Source organism: Macaca fascicularis, chromosome 5 (assembly GCF_037993035.2).
Source record: "Macaca fascicularis isolate 582-1 chromosome 5, T2T-MFA8v1.1".
Taxonomy (NCBI): Eukaryota; Metazoa; Chordata; class Mammalia; order Primates; family Cercopithecidae; genus Macaca; species Macaca fascicularis.
Window position 1 is genome coordinate 12,694,880 of NC_088379.1, and position 15,563 is coordinate 12,710,442.

Consider the following 15,563-nt stretch of genomic DNA (forward strand, 5'->3'; position numbering starts at 1 on the left):
TCTGCCCCACCCAGAGATCTAGGGAATTACAGTAATTACAATAGGAATGTTAGCATAGCAATTAGCCCTTTAGGAATAGACGGGGCAGCAAAGGGCAGCTAAAGCTCTACTCCACGGCCCAAAATCTTTCCAGTAGTTCACAAGCGTACAATCAATCTAAGTCAAGAGCCTGTTTTCTCTGCCAGAAGAGCTTGAAGACAAGCTTCCAACCATCCCCCAGACCCCAGATTTCTTCCTATAGGGAAATTCCCGAGCCTCCTCTGCTAAGTGGAAATTGTTATCTTCCTTGAACAGGTGGCAGCCAGCTCCCAGAGGCTGTGACTGATGCAAGGCCACCCAGTTAGTGAGTGGTTTTGTCAGTCTTGAACTCAGATTGTATCCCTAAAGTCCTTGTCTCTGAGCAATCACACACAATTACCAGAATATTTACTAACTATCTCATCTTTCCCTAAACTGGTAACGTCTGTAAAGGCAGCTTACCTACCAAGAAGGAATAAGAGCTGACAATAGTGAGCTCTTGCTGAATGTCAGGCATAGAGAAAAATGTCTTACATATATAATTTTGAAGCAAACATAAAGCATCCTTTCTTCTGGATCTGGCTTTAAAAGCTTTCCTTGTATTTATTTATCTTCACAACAGCCTCTCATTTTACACAAGAAGAAATGGAGGCACAAAAAGATTGTTTATTACTTCAAAATTACCTGCTAATATGTGGCAGAGTTAAACTTAGCATCCAGACCTCTGACTGGAGAGGCCTCCCTCCAAACTGCCATTCTAGGCCACATTTAGAACATCTCTCTGCAAGGATCCTTCAGCCTCCATGGGCCTTTGGTAGCTTCCATATTTGTTTGCTTGAATCTCAGGCAAATACCTGAGAGGCCTTCCCAGGTGATCTGTGGTGTCTTTGAAAAATAACTAATGTATATCGAGTACTTACTATACACCAGGCACCAGTAATTGAGTACTTGTTATATGCCAGGCATTATTCTAAGCCATTTACAAGTTTAAAGTCATTTAATATTCAGCAAAACCCTGTGGGATAGATTCTATCACTGCCCCCAATTTACAGATGAGTAAACTAAGGCCCAATATCAAGCAATCAGTAAAAGGCAGAGTTGGGGTTAACTCTCAGGTTGCCTGGCTGCAGATGATCCTGTGCTGGATGTGAAAATGGAGGTTCCATTTGTTCAGAGGCCTCTGCATTAATATTCATCATATCTTTTTCTCCCAATTTACATACAGGGATTTCTTTCTTGGAATTTCCCTGCTTATCCAAAGTTTCAAGCAGCCTAAAGAAAACAGCAGAGCCGCTATCTTCAGGCTTGACCTACCTCTTCATATTGGTGAAATGAGCAGCCAAGACAACTCTTGGAGGTTTGAGGCTTGAGACTGTGTCTGGAACCTGAATAACAGGAAGACCAGACTTTCCACAGCTTTAGGGCACGTTCTTACAGGTGCCAGTGGTGCAGCTACATCCACTCACGGTTTTTTGCCTATTTTCTAGGAGTTACAAAGCGCATTCACAAACATCCTTGCAAAATCGCAGAGATGTGTCCACTGCTGCTTCAGAGCTGGCCAAGGGGATGAGCCAGACAGGCTTCTACTCTGTCCTAATAATCAAATGTCTTCAACCTCCCTCCGTGGGCACATTCAACTTACTTACGTCTAAAAATATATTGTCAAGATGCTTCTTTTTTTATCAAGGCCCGATTTGGGTGGTGGGGCAGGGTAGGTGTTACCGAGAAGCCAGAAGCATTCGCACTTACACTGGCTGGTTCACCTTGGCCACATCCTCTCCACATCTCCTCCCCGGGCGTCCCCAAAGTCATTGGGTCAGAACCGAAATGAGGCTTTGGCGGTGACCGCTTGTGATCCACAGTAGACGTCGGAAGCGGGAAGGGGCGTCCTGCGCGGTGGGACCTGCGCGGGGGCAGTGGCGCAGGCGCCAGGAGGAAGGTGCAGCACCGAGTCCGGTGCGCCGCTGCAGGCGGGTGCATGTGTGGCGACAATGAGGAGATATCGAGTTAGAGCCACGTCGAATTTCAGACCTTGACGCATGATTTCTCCTCCATCTCTGTTTCCCTAATGGGCACCTGGTCTCGTTGACCCTCGGAGGTCATCGCTGCTTTTGCACAAGGAGAAGCGCTCTGAGACCCGAGCTGTGCCAGCAAACTCAGGGTGGGCTACGTAGGGAGGTCCTGCGGCTTGCCCACAACAGCCTCTCAACGCTTAATGCTCCCCCCCCCCGCATCCCGCCCCCACCCCCACCCGCTCAGGGGTCAGCCGGGACTACAGATAACCTCCGGGAATTCTCCACCAGCCTCCGGAGAGCTGGGGACTTTGGTCCTGCCTCCTTGCCTGACTGGGGCGCACCTGCAGTGTCCCCTCCAACCGCTCAGCAGTGGCGCAAGGGCTTCTTCCACTTGCACGGGTGGCGTCTCAGCGAAGGTCCGCGCCCTTCGAGTGCCTGGAAAGGAGCCATATCGAGCATGCAACCATTTTTGGAGTGGGGCATTTTTAACCCCTTGTACAGAGGCGGTATCTAAGGTTCTGTGATGTATTCCTAAAAGCAGGGTTAGTAAATTCTGACCTAACTCCACTGGCCCCCGCGTGGAACTCCCTACTCCCCAAGAAAAAAAAAATGCATAGATCTATATTAGGACTTCGAGCTAAACTGTGAGGCCCTGGTAGACCGGGTTACGTCTCTACTTCAGTATCTCAAGAGCTTCGCCCAGAGTCTAGCTTCAAGTGGGTAGAGGGTGGGGAAGGGAGCAGAGGAAGTGACCCCCAAAACAACCTACAAAATGTTGGCATGTAGTAGGGTTCGCTGTATCCCCTGGACCTACCATATTGGGTAACACTCGGGGACACGGATGTGGGAGTCTTAGTTTCGGCTTTCCGTCTACTAGCCTCAGTTTCCCCACACCAGAAGTGGCCATAACTATTCACACCTGGTTTGTGTGAATGCCGAAAGTGAGAGGAAGGTGAATTGCACCATCTCGTATTAGCGCTGTGATCTTGAGCAAATTACTTACCCTCTCTGTGCCTGAATTTCCTGGCACGTTGTCAATGTTCCGCCGCCACCCCCTCCCCCCCCCCCAAAAAAACAAAAAAACAAAAAAAAAACCTTTGCCTGGCTTGATGGTTTTGAGGCTTGCAAATAAAAGGAGGGAGCCAGGTCTCCCTTTCTCGGACTGAAGGACAAAACAGTCTCACCTCTGGGAATGGTTCTGAGCAGAATTTTCTCGCCAGTTACTAGCCCTGAGATCTTGGATAAGCTGCACTCTCCTTTGCCCCTCAGTTTCCATCTATAAAACGAGTCACGGAAGATACAACAGTTTCTGAGGCCCCGTCCAAGCTCTGGTTTTTGCTCCTTGGTGTAGGGGGCCCTCAGGTCGGAGGAAGGGGTCCAAAGGCTAAAGTCGGGTCCTTCCCGTGGGCCCCTCCCACTCCACCCGTTTGGGCGCGGCTCTAGGGTGGAAGCCCTGGCGACAGCACAGCTTCGCTGCGGCGGGTAGGGAGGACCGCCGGACCCAGAGTTCCCGCCGCCACATATGGTCTGTGGATTTAGGTGTCAAAAACCGGAGAATTAGAAATGGTAATTTTCCGTCATTATGGCTGAAATGCGATCTGTCACAACAACTGGAACATGTCTCCGCGCTAGCAAAAATAATGTTCGTGATTAGGAATCATTACGCACGTCAAGCCGAGTCCATTAAGTTGTAGGGAGAAATTAGCCTTGACGGGCAGAATCAAACTACAAATATACAGGCCTCGCCTTCAGGAGGCCAAGCGGCGGCACTCGGGAGGAGGCGGCTGGAGTCAGTGTTTTCTTAATAGGAAACTGCCCAGAGAATTAATACTCCCTTCCCCGCATCCCTGTGGGATTCTAACCTCCTCTTCCCACAACCTAGTCCCCACCCTAGGAGTGGGAGGCGGCGCGGAGGCATCGCAAACATTAACTGGAGGCTTTGAAGTTTCACATGTCCCCCAGGCCAGTTCCCGCCTCACCACTTCCAAGCTGTATGACCCTGGCCAAGTCACTTGACCCTCCTGAACTTTGCTTGCTACTCTGTAAAAAAGGTATAATCCCACACACTTCACGGGTTCGCCCCAGGATTCACTGAAAGGTATGGTCAGTGCAAGCACGTGAAAACCGCAGAATCTGTTCGACCTTCTTTCCTTTCCTGGAGCTCCAGTCTCTGACTCACAATGACGAAGTGATGGGGACTGCAGTGTGTGTGTGTGTGTGTGTGTGTGTGTGTGTGTGTGTGTGTGCGCTGGGGCTGAGGCATTGGGGTTGAGTGCCCAGAACTGGGAAACTTGCCAATCAGGCACTGAGCAAGGAGGCCAGAATCTCTGAAACTGAGGAGGGTGAACACAGAGCAACTGATGTGCCTTGCTGGGCTTGGTACCCTCCTTCCTGTCACCCCACGTAGGAAGAACGGCACTGGGTTCTCTGCCCTGCCTGTGAGGCCCACCAGAGCTACCTGCACCCTAAGATCTGCACTGTCACCAAGGAGTGGCACATGGTAAATGAAGCCGGGATTAAAAAGCCTTCCCTCTGAGACTGCTGCCCCGGTCTCCACTGGAGACAAAAAAAAAAAAAAAAAAAAAAAAAAAAAAAAAAGCCGTTTACTATTCACAGCAGGTAGTTTTGGAAAGATCATCTCCCTCTTTTGCAGACGGGAAGGAAAGGAAGGAAAGGCTGAGCAGGGTCTAGAAAGGTAGGTTCCATCCAGGCTTGTGTGCCCGATCATCTTTTGAGAGCTTGCTCTGTGCCATGCACCCACTCCAAAGGGCTTTAACTACGTTATCTCCTTTTATCTCCAAGCCAACCTATGAGTCTCCTTATTCCCTGGGGAGAATGAGGGCCCGAATTTAGGGAACTCGCCCAAGAGCCTGGAAGCTGGGAAGAAGCAAAAGTGGAAGATAAGCCTGGCCCTGTCTCCAAAGCCTGTTCGCCACTCTGCCATTTGGAGCTGCAAAGCTTCAACCCACCAACTCTTCTATCTGGCTTTTTCGTGGTTCCTACAGGACCTCAAATTCCACCTCTCAAAGAGCTCGGGAAAATGAAATGCGCTAAACGTAAAACATTTAGCTCTGTGCCTGACATAACATTGATGCCCATTTAGTCACTTACTCTCTCCGGGCCTCATTTTTCTCCTCTGTAATTACATGGTACCTTCATCTCTGCCTGGGGAAACCAACGCACGTGTGGCCAGCGCTGAGTAGTTTGGAGCCAGACAGACTAGGTTCGAACCCTAGCTCCACCGGAAATAGCTGTGGCCAGGGTAGTGTTGATCCCCAAAGTGGGGCAATGGAAGTTGAGCTGCTGGAAGGAATGAATGAAATAATTCATGGAAAGCACTTACTGCAGGGCAGGAAAGCGATTAGGCGCTAAATAAAGCGCTGGTTACCAGAATGCAATGATTGGCCCGCACAAGCTTGAGGTTTGCTGCCCAGGGAAAAGGAGTAGCAGCTCTCAGCCCCTTTCGGCAACTTCTCGGCTTCCCTCACATCTCTGAGCGTTAGTGATCCGGACCTCAGATCCCGTTTCCGAGGGCACCAGGGTCCTAGGGTGAGGTCCATTCAATGCTTAGGCGATCCTCCCCCAGGCCTCCGGAAGAGGCTGGGTCGTTAAGAAAGGGGGTGGGGGAAGGAGGAACTGCTAGCACCCAGATCTGTGGCCTGGCCTCTGCCCCCACCGCCCTGCCTTTGGCAACTAGTGAATCAGGACTGAAACATAGGGACACAGAGGGACAGAGACTAAGTCCAGAATAGCAACGATCAGTCAGGCAGACAGAGAGATAGTGACACGGTCTCAGGATCCGCACCCTCTAAAAGCGCCCTTACAAACATTTGATATTCCAGTGACCTTCCTTCACTAACTCCCAAAATAATACTGCGCCTCACAGGCGCTAATCCGCAGCATATTTTATTTTTCTTTTTGCACTGCCATTTCTTGTATCCCACTAGACTGTAAACTCCACCAAGCCAGCGATCTTTCTTCTCTGCATCCTTGGCACAGAATAGGCTTTCAGCTACTTTTGCTGAATATCTGAGCAACTAAATAAATGAACGAGCAAAGAAAGAAAGAAAGAACAGACAAGGATTTCACAACAAAGATTTTTCTCTTTAAAGAAATCTCTGTTTACGCATTTCCTAGGAGCTCATTGTTGCGATTTTCCCCTGGCTGGCCACCTTTGAAAGGACAGGACTCCATTTCTCCTTCCTGCATCCTGTGGCCACCTTCCCTACGTGCGCTTGGCTTGAATTCTCCTCAGGCCTGAGCCCTGACAGCAGGGCTCAAGCCTCTTATTAATGAGACAAGTGTATTTAGGAAGTGCCTCACTGCAGGCAGTATTTCATGGAAAACAATTAATAATATAAATCAAATATTAGACATATTAGGAAAGAATTATTTTTAAAAATTCTTCAGCAGATTCTTTTGGACAGAGGGAATGCCCTGGAAAATGAAGCTCCCCCTCAATGTATTTCTTTTCTAAACCTTAAAAGCCTATATATTGAATTTATTTTAAAACCACAATTGCAGTTGCGGATGGGATACACATAACCTATTACTTCAAAGAAGGTTTCCAGTGGATGCTGACTTCTCACTGTTTGGGTTGTTGTTACAGTCACTCCACACTTTCTGTCCACCTCTTACAATCTTCGTAAATATATTTTTTAAATGGTATATGTCCTTGTTTAACTTTGCAAAACTTGTTATCAGGTAGGCTACAAGTATTTAGTGGTGCCAACTACTCAAGGAGCATGTAATTCTTTCACTAGCCCATCTTTGTATTTGTAAATGGGGGTATTCATTTTTCAGCAAAGTACTGTGAGCTAGGTCTTCAGGAAAGCCTGGCTCCAAATCCACGTCTGTTTCAATGGGAATTTTTCAGGAGGAAGCTTTCATTGCCTTCCCTTTTGGAGTATCAAAAAGATGTCAGGGCTGAGTCACTGGGTTCAGCTTTTCCAGATGATTGCTCCTGGATGAGTCATCAGCTTCTTTTGCTTCTCTGACTCTCAGGGAATCAATACTACCTGCCTTCAGATTCAAAAGAAGTGGCAATGGAGAACCCGTTTTGTGTTTGTTTGTTTGTTTGTTTTTGTTTTTGTTTTAGGTTTTTTTTTTTTTTTTTTTTTTTTTTTTTTTTTTTTTTTTTTGAGACGGAGTCTGGCTCTGTCGCCCGGGCTAGAGTGCAGTGGCCGGATCTCAGCTCACTGCAAGCTCCGCCCCCCGGGTTTTACGCCATTCTCCTGCCTCAGCCTCCCGAGTAGCTAGGACTACAGGCGCCCGCCGCCTCGCCCGGCTAGTTTTTTGTATTTTTTAGTAGAGACGGGGTTTCACCGTGTTCGCCAGGATGGTCTCGATCTCCTGACCTCGTGATCCGCCCGTCTCGGCCTCCCAAAGTGCTGGGATTACAGGCTTGAGCCACCGCGCCCGGCCGTTTTTTGTTTTTTTGATACGGAGTCCAGAGTCTTGCTCTGTCACCAGGCTAGAGTGCAGTGGCGCGATCTCAGCTCACTGCAACCTCACTGCCTCCCAGGTTCAAGTGATTCTCCTGTCTCAGCTTCCTGAAGTAGCTGGGACTATAGGCGCACACCTCCACACCCAGCTAATTTTTGTATTTTTAGTAGAGACGCAATTTCACCATGTTGGCCAGGGTGGTCTCGATTTCTTGACCTCGTGATTCTCCCACCTAGGCTTCCCAAAGTGCTGGGATTACAGGCATGAGCCACTGTGCCCGCCTGGAGAATCCATTCATGAAACATAAAATGCTCCAGGTAGGAATATTTCCTCTGAAAACATTTCAGTTCTTACTACATATCAAACCCGGTGCTGGAAATCCAAAGAGCAAGGGCAATTGCTGTAAAACAACTATCCCAACAAGCAGCACTGCCTTAAGCTCATGATCCCAATGGGTACGGCGATCTAAGCCCTGCTCACCTCAACAAGGCATCTGGGAGAAGCTGCTCTGCCAGGACCCCAAGAGGTCTAATACCCTCCCGCACCACCTCTCCTCCCCGTCCTCTACCCCAGCGCAGTCCCCACACTCCACTGCCAGCCACAACCTCTCCCAGGGTGTCTTCACACACCCCAGCTGTGACACTGCACCACAGTGTCTTTCTAGTTTTAAAACCATTTTCCAGTATGAACCTGAAACGGGGAGTGTGTTTTCAGGGACCTTGTTTTTCAGCCCTTAGCTGGTCAGGGGAAGTTAATGTGCATTTTAATGCGGTCAAATATGAAATGATGGCATGTGGGGTTTGCTCACTGCCTAGGCGCCAGGAAAAATTCTGAGGGCTGAGGCCCGAGAATTTGACCCAGAAACAAGTCTGGCTCTTGCGCTGATCCTTTGTCCCCCAGGACCTGCCTCCAGCAGCCCAGAAGAACAAGAATGAGAACTTGGCCAGGCTTGGAGACTGCCAGCTGGTCCTGCCGCCCCCCCACCAACTTTGCAACGGTCTCCAGGCCCTTAGAGGGGTAGGTAGGAAAAGGTATGGTGGAAACAGACATAGATGAAGCTGAAGGATCCTGGCCTTATTTATGTGTTCTTCCAGTATGGTTTGGATGCCAAAGAGCAACAAACCCCATGCTAGGCGCAGTAGTAAGTGCATGAGGTCCCATCTCTGTATTCTCAGAGGTCCCCAGGCCAGACAGCACCAGAGCCCACTGAGCCCAGGTGATAAGGGCTAGGACCTTGGGACCTACTCAAGAGGGACTCTTAGTTCAAACCTGGGGAGTGGGTGACTCAGTGAAGACCTAAGACCTGCAAATCAGGACCTGAAGGGATGTGGAGAACTTGGCCAAGCGAGGTCCTCCCTGCAGCCCGCTCTCTCTCTCTTATCTGCTCTGCCCCCGGGACATCTTTTTCTTTCTCACCACCTCTGTGTGGGTGTGTCTCTAGCTTCCTTTCTTGCAGTCCGAGGGTCCAAGAATGCATTGCTCAACTTCCCGGAAAAGAGGAGGGGCAGTGCCCCTGGCCTCCTCCGCAAAGAAGGATTCCTGGAAGCCAGTCACCCTGGTGACAGCTCTGCACCCCGTCCAGGATGTGCACGGAGGACATCCTGCTGCAGCCTGACATTGGCAGGAATACACTCGACCCGTGGGTGTGAGCAGGTTTACTACTTGGTTTTTGAATTCTCAAGAGCATCAAATCCATTGGCCCTTTCCAAAAACACAAGCCAAAAGGAAGTAGACCGGGACAAACCCCGGGCCTGCCGATCCCTCAAAACTTCGGGGACAATTCAGGCCCATTTATATGGTCACCCAAGCTCCTTAGCAACTTCTGAACCCACGCAGCCTGGTAATATCCGAGGGCCACAGTCCAGCGTGCGGCGCACAATGAGGCTGGACCACTGGGGGACGCCGAAGTTCCGAGTTGGCATTGTGGGCATTGCCCAGCCACTCCTGCCCGGCCAGGTCCCCTGTGCCGAAAGCGGTGGCACCCCAGCGCGCATGTGCTTGTGGGTGTTGGTGCGCAATAACCCCGCTGCCCAGTTCTCCCGCGCCTGCCTGGGAGGCCTTGGTGCGCACAAGGAAAGCCATTCAAAAATGTTAATGAGCTTATTAAAATGAGCGGCTTTACTGGCTCTCCTTTTACAGCCAGCTGCCCACCCTCTCTTTCTGGTGGACCACTGGCGAGAAAGCACTTGGAATTTTTTTTTTCGTCTTAGGGCGTTTTTCATCTAAGGACAGGGGGCTCTCCGGCTCTCCGGAGACTAGTGCGGCCACAGAGGAGAGAACTAGCCTCAGGCCTTCTCCCTACCGAGCACAGTGAGTTTGAAGAAGTCCTCCCTGAGGAAAACCTGTACTTTCCAAAACAGCTGACCTCTCAGGCCCAGGAAGGCTGATGGCGGAGGCCCAAACACAGTGACCTTCCTGGGGAGGCCTGCATGGTAGCAACTTGGGGCGACTCAAATCTTTAAAATAACCACCTCCCGAACCCCACGCGCAAACAAAAATTGTGCTCAGGAAAGACACGACTCAATATTTAAAGTAGAAAGCTTTTGTCCTTTACTCCACTACAAGCCAGTGGTAAGTCTGAACTCCAAGCGTTACTCAGGAGTCTTACATCCTTTTTTTTTTTTTTTTAATGGAGGCCCAGAGAAGAGAAGTTAATTGCCTAAAATTCACCAAGTCAGTGGTACAGTTGCCTCAGGCCTGAGGAGCCCACTCAGGTCCTCCGGCGGCCTTTCTCTAAGTACCTATGGGGTCTTTGAGCCCTATTCGATCACCTCCCACCCTCGATTTGTGCAGGCAGCGGAGAAGCTTTCACATTGTGCATCCTCCCCTAGGCGCAAGGGCACACATCAAGGTCCTAAGGAGGGAGGCTGAGTGTAGCCACAGAAGGCGACCGGGACAGAGACGGAAAGAACTCACCAAAAAGCCCCCCAGGTCCGCAGCACAGGACCCAGCGCCGGATCCTCATGCCGAGAGTTTAAAGCTGCGATTGCAAAAGCAGTGCGGATTAATGCAGGCGCTCCCATGGGACCAAGAGGGCTGCAGAGACTAGGTGCTCTCGGCTCCGCGGGCGCACAAACCGCGACGGATGGCGGCATCGGGGACTGCGAGCAGGGGCATGGAGTGGGAAGGAAAGCTGATGAGAGCGGGCTTTGAGCCTGGAGAACTCGTCACGCACGTTCACGCAAGCTTGGAGGAAACATGTGAGCTCAGGAGCGAGCTTACCTCGCGGGAGGTTCGAGGGAGGGTGACACTCTCACCCCCACAGCTACCATGTGTTCCCTTTAAACCGTCCATTCCGACAGGAACACAGTGGTGCCATTCGCAGTGGCCACGGATTCCGGGTCGGCCCTGGGTGGGCCAGAAGCCACGCTCCTACTTTCCCCGCCCGCCTCCAAGCAAAAAGCAGAAACGGCAGGACTCGGGGTGGAGCGCGGGGCTGCAGGACCCTTGGCCCAGTTCTTACATTCCCAAATTGCCCCACATTCAGACTTTTGACGTTTTCTTCATAGGAGGCACAACCTCAGATATACACTCAACATGTTGAAAAGAAATGTATGGTTCAACCTATACCCTACACTAGACCACCCCTGCCTGCAGGGTCCTGGGAATCAATCTTTTATAAATGCTTTAATAATTTGAACGACCCAATTTATGTTGAATAACTCCTGTATGTGACTACAAAACCCCCAATTTATTAGGTGATGTAAACATTTATAACACAACACAATTTTTCTGCAACCCTACTTTGGCATTTCTTCATTCCTAAAACGTATCGAGAGAGCAAAAACTGGTAGAGGCTAGAGTCTCTAGACCATTGAGAGACCCTAAGCATAGCAACCTACAGGACACTTGCAATCCCCTGAAGGACGCAGGAGTTCGAGGCAGATTGCTTTAGGTCAGCCAATCCAGCACTGCCCAGAAGTTCACAATAATAATAACGGCAATAATAACAATGAGCGCAATGTACGGTGTTTGACGGTTTTCAAAACGTTTGCATGCTTTTGTGATCTGGCCACTACAGAACCAAAGCTGGCAGATGCCAGCACGAAAGGACAATCTACCCTGCCACCTGAAATCCTAAAATATGCTTCTGGGCTTTGGACGACCATGACTTGGCTTCTAAATGACCTGTGGCAATGGATAAGTTACATCACCTCGTTAAGCCTCCGTTTCCCTATTTGTAAAATGGATGTCATGTGTACCAGGCTCTAGGGAGCCTCTGAGAACCGGATCTGAACAGGATTGGGAAACGCATCACCTGTAACATTTCAGACAAACGAATGGAGTTGTTTTTGTTGTTCTTCTTACTGTTAAATATTGTTTGGTTGCTCCTTCGGCCCTGCCGCGGATTAGAAGCCTCTGCTGCTGCTTCCTTCGAGGCTATGGTCCGGCCTTCACCCATCGCGGTGGCGTCTGCAGCAGCTGTGGTCCCAGAACGGGTACAACCAGCCTCGCAGCTACCCGCCTTGAGCGTTTTCCGACTTACAAAGTGCCATCAAGCATTTGGAGTCTCTTGGAGTCCCCATGAAGGTCTGTGCGGTTGCCAAGTAAGGTGGCTGGCATGCTGAAGTGGGTGGCCTGCAAGGTTGAAGCCCTGCAGTAACCGGGCAGCTGTCTGGGCCCTTGCGTGGATCTGCCTCACTTCTGAGAAAGAGTGCTGCCCAAACGCCCCTTGTTCCTCCCTTGGGTACAGGAGCTCCTTCGACAGTTCCCTGGTTTAGGAGAACTGTCTGATTCTCTCTATTGTTCATGTTCCCTCTGCAGCGCAGGAGCCTTTCTGTAAAGCGAGTTAAACTTCGTGAACTTTGCGTTGAGAAAGCCAGATTCCACATTTTCTTCCCAAACAAGTACTGAAATGTTTCTAGAGAAGAGTGGATTGTTGGCCTGGCTGGTGCTGAGCTCCAGCTGCCGGTTAGGGAGTCAGAGCGCCAGAACCGCCGCTTGGCAGGACTTCTGAAGATCCGGAATGAGGTTCTGCCTCCATAGGATGCTCAGTGTGCCATTGCCAGGGTCTGCTCCAGAGCGCTTCCCTGAGAGGAAACCAGGAGCCTGCATTCAGCACACTCCCCACTCCTCAAAAGCCCCCAGATGTCACCCTTCCACGGTCCCAGTGTCTCAGGTTTCTGGGTACTGACATGGCTGAGCCCCAGTTCAGAGAGCAGGTACTCGTGTTTGAGCCCGATTACAACCTTCTTGAATGATGTTTCACTGTCCCCCTGTCCCCTTTCCTAGTGTGGGGGAGCAGTGAGGGTGCTGGGATTCGGAGCAGCCTGGAAGCCATTTATTTTCTAAAATGGAATCCAGTCTCAACTCACCCTGCTCATCTAAGATCCTCTCTGGGGATCCAAGCTCCTCTCACACCTAATCTCTTGAAATGAGACGCGGTTTGGGACCAGCCAGGTCTCTCTCTCTTTCTTCCTTCCTTCCTTCCTTCCTTCCTTCCTTCCTTCCTTCCTTCCTTCCTTCCTTCCTTTCTTTCTTTCTCTTTCCTTCTTTCTTTCTTTCTTTCTTTTCCTTCCTTCCTTCCTTCCCCTCCCTCCCTCTTTCTTTCTTTCTTTCTTTCTTTCTTTCTTTCTTTCTTTCTTTCTTTCTTTCTTTCTTTCTTTCTCTCTTTCTCTCTTTCTCTCTTTCTCTTTCTCTCTCTCTCTCTTTTTCTTTCTTTCTTTCTTTCTTTCTTTCTTTCTTTCTTCCTTTCTTTCTTTCTTTCTTTCTTATCTCTCACACACGTACGCGCACACACATACACACACTCAGACCCACCAGCCACATTTAGTAGCTGGTTGATCCCAAATTTGCTGCTGACAGTAAGATTTGTGGGCTCGGCCCGAATCCTTGGGACCAATTTCAGTGCAAGTCACATGGTGTTCTGCCCCCTTACCAGCCATTCCCCTCACCGTGGTTTACCCATCCGTAGAGTGGGTGGATCTAATTCGAAAATCCCCAAGGCCAGTTTTAAGATTCTAAGCGCCAAAGGGACTGAGAGTGATGAAGAGGCCGAAGGTTCGTTGGGCCCAGGCGGCAGTTGCTACTGCTCCGGTAACCAGTCCCAGAGAAGGCAGAGAGGGTTCAGCGCAGCGCAGGGATGCAGGCAGTGGGTGAACAGAGATACCCTCGAGTAGGGAGCGGGACTGTTCTTCATCTTTCCAACAAAAAAAAAAAAAAAAAAAAAAAGAAGAAGAAGAAAAGAAAAGAAAAAGAAAAAAGAGAGAAAGGCGGAGAGAGCATAGAGGAGAAAGAAAAGGAAGAAAGCAATACTGCAAATTTTCAACGTGAGCCGCGTCTGCGGCAGAAGACCCAAGTAAAGCATTGGTCTGGGTCGCAAAATGCGGCGAGAACTCCTTGGAGGACAGGCTGGACCCAGAGGCCGCCTCCAGCTCCCAGAATCAGACCTCAGGGCATTCTCGCCAAGGCAAACCGCGGGACAGCTTGAAGGGAAACTGCCATAATCAGGATCAAACTGAATTCATTTGAGTCATTTTCCCCGGGCAGCCGGAGGCAGCCCGCGGAGCTGGCCCAGGCAGGGGGCCGGAGAGTGGGAGAGAAAGGGAAGGGGCGCCCAGGTCCGCAGGGTAGGTGGAGTCTGCGGTGGAAGATGGAGCCCCCAGGGGTGCGACCCGGACCTCAGTGCCTTTTCCTACTCGAAAGAAACTCCCTGGTTCTTTCACCGCCCAATCGGCAAAGATGGAGAACAAACTACCCTGTTAAGACGCAGCAACAAGCAACTGCCTTTTCGGAAAGGGAGAAAATCCCTCCTCCTAAAAAAACCCCTCAGTAAGTAGTGATCCCTGGGGACAAGAATGGAGGAGATTCTAGCATTATCGGAAATGTTCCAACTCTCTACAAGAAAAACACAGCCATGATGAATTGTACAATTAAAATAGAATTGTAAAGTATTAAAGAAACGAGATGATTGCAAGAACCATATGGAAGGTAGTTGGACTCGAGTGGGGGACCGGGTGGGAGTGTGCATATCACAAGGGCCTTTGCCTCTTCCTTTACATTTTGCTGTTTCCGGAAGCGGGGATAATTTTGTACAACGCTCGTCACCAAGCTGCGCCCGGGCCGGATCGAGGGCTTGCGGGACCCCAGGCCAAGGTCTTTAGGGTATCAGAGCTTGGAGGCCCGAGGGCTGGGAAAAGTCGCAGCTGCCCTGGAGAGCGAATGGACCTTTCGGCCTCAGGTGAAATTGAAAGAAGCCTCGGCCTGGGTTTTGGTGTTTCCCGGCTCGGGTCCCGCGGACTGGAGGCCTCAACGCCGGCAGTGTGGCATTAACTCTTCCTTGCTCGCCGGGAACTCGGCTTGAGCTGCTAGTGAAGGTGAGCATTTAGCTCCAGTGAATCCGTAGCATTCCGGGGAGTCTGGGAGCGCCAGCTGCGTATTATCATCTGTAAAATGGGGTAATATATAATGGTGCCCTGCCCATTCTCTGCTCCCGGGGTAGGCTTGGTGCGGATCAAATGACGCCCTTTTGTTTAGTGCGGGGATGCGCTCTGAAACCTTGTAAAGCCCCAATTGCACCCGTCCGAGGAAAACACTCAGGTGACCCTTCTCCGAGAGACAGGTTATTCACGCCTGGTTTGCAACTAATGGCTTCAGAATTTTAGCAGGATTTTTCACTAAACCACTCTTGAAACTAAAGACTAGATAACGTAGAGAAACGCTCCTAAAATCGAAAGCAGAGAGAGAACAACAGAGTGGGGTGGGCTGAGGAGAGGTGAAAGGGTTGGTACATTGGGATGGGGGATGGACATTGGCTGGGGGTTCAACCACGGACTCTTACTAGGCTCTGAAACCAATGGTCACGGGGCGGTTGGGGAGAAATCCTAGGAATTTGTTCCCGGTTTCAGTGGGGTTCCTCCATGACTCCTACAAAGTACCCGAAGCCATGATTTCTCTGAGCTGCCCAGGTTTATACCCTGCCTGAGGAGTGGGTGGGCAGCAGGGCTGCTCCCAGGAGAGACTAAGCATCCTTGTCCAAGACCGAAAAGAGGTTGGAAAAGCCCCAGCTATTTCCAGCCTGCCGTAATACTGGTTCCCCCAAAGTCGGAAAGAGACAGTTTCAGAGAAAACACGGCGTCCAGGAGG

The 15,563-nt window shown here is 50.3% G+C and overlaps 1 long non-coding RNA gene across 1 annotated transcript; it reads right to left on the reverse strand.

Moving 5' to 3' along the window:
• Positions 1 to 541: 541 nt before the first annotated feature.
• Positions 542 to 5,643, reverse strand: LOC102146791 (uncharacterized). Its single transcript, XR_010586622.1, has 4 exons — positions 5,377 to 5,643; positions 3,129 to 3,309; positions 2,375 to 2,468; positions 542 to 2,123 (listed from the first exon to the last, which is right to left on the reverse strand). It is a non-coding gene; the product is annotated as an uncharacterized lncRNA (long non-coding RNA).
• Between the last annotated feature and the right edge of the window lie 9,920 nt (positions 5,644 to 15,563).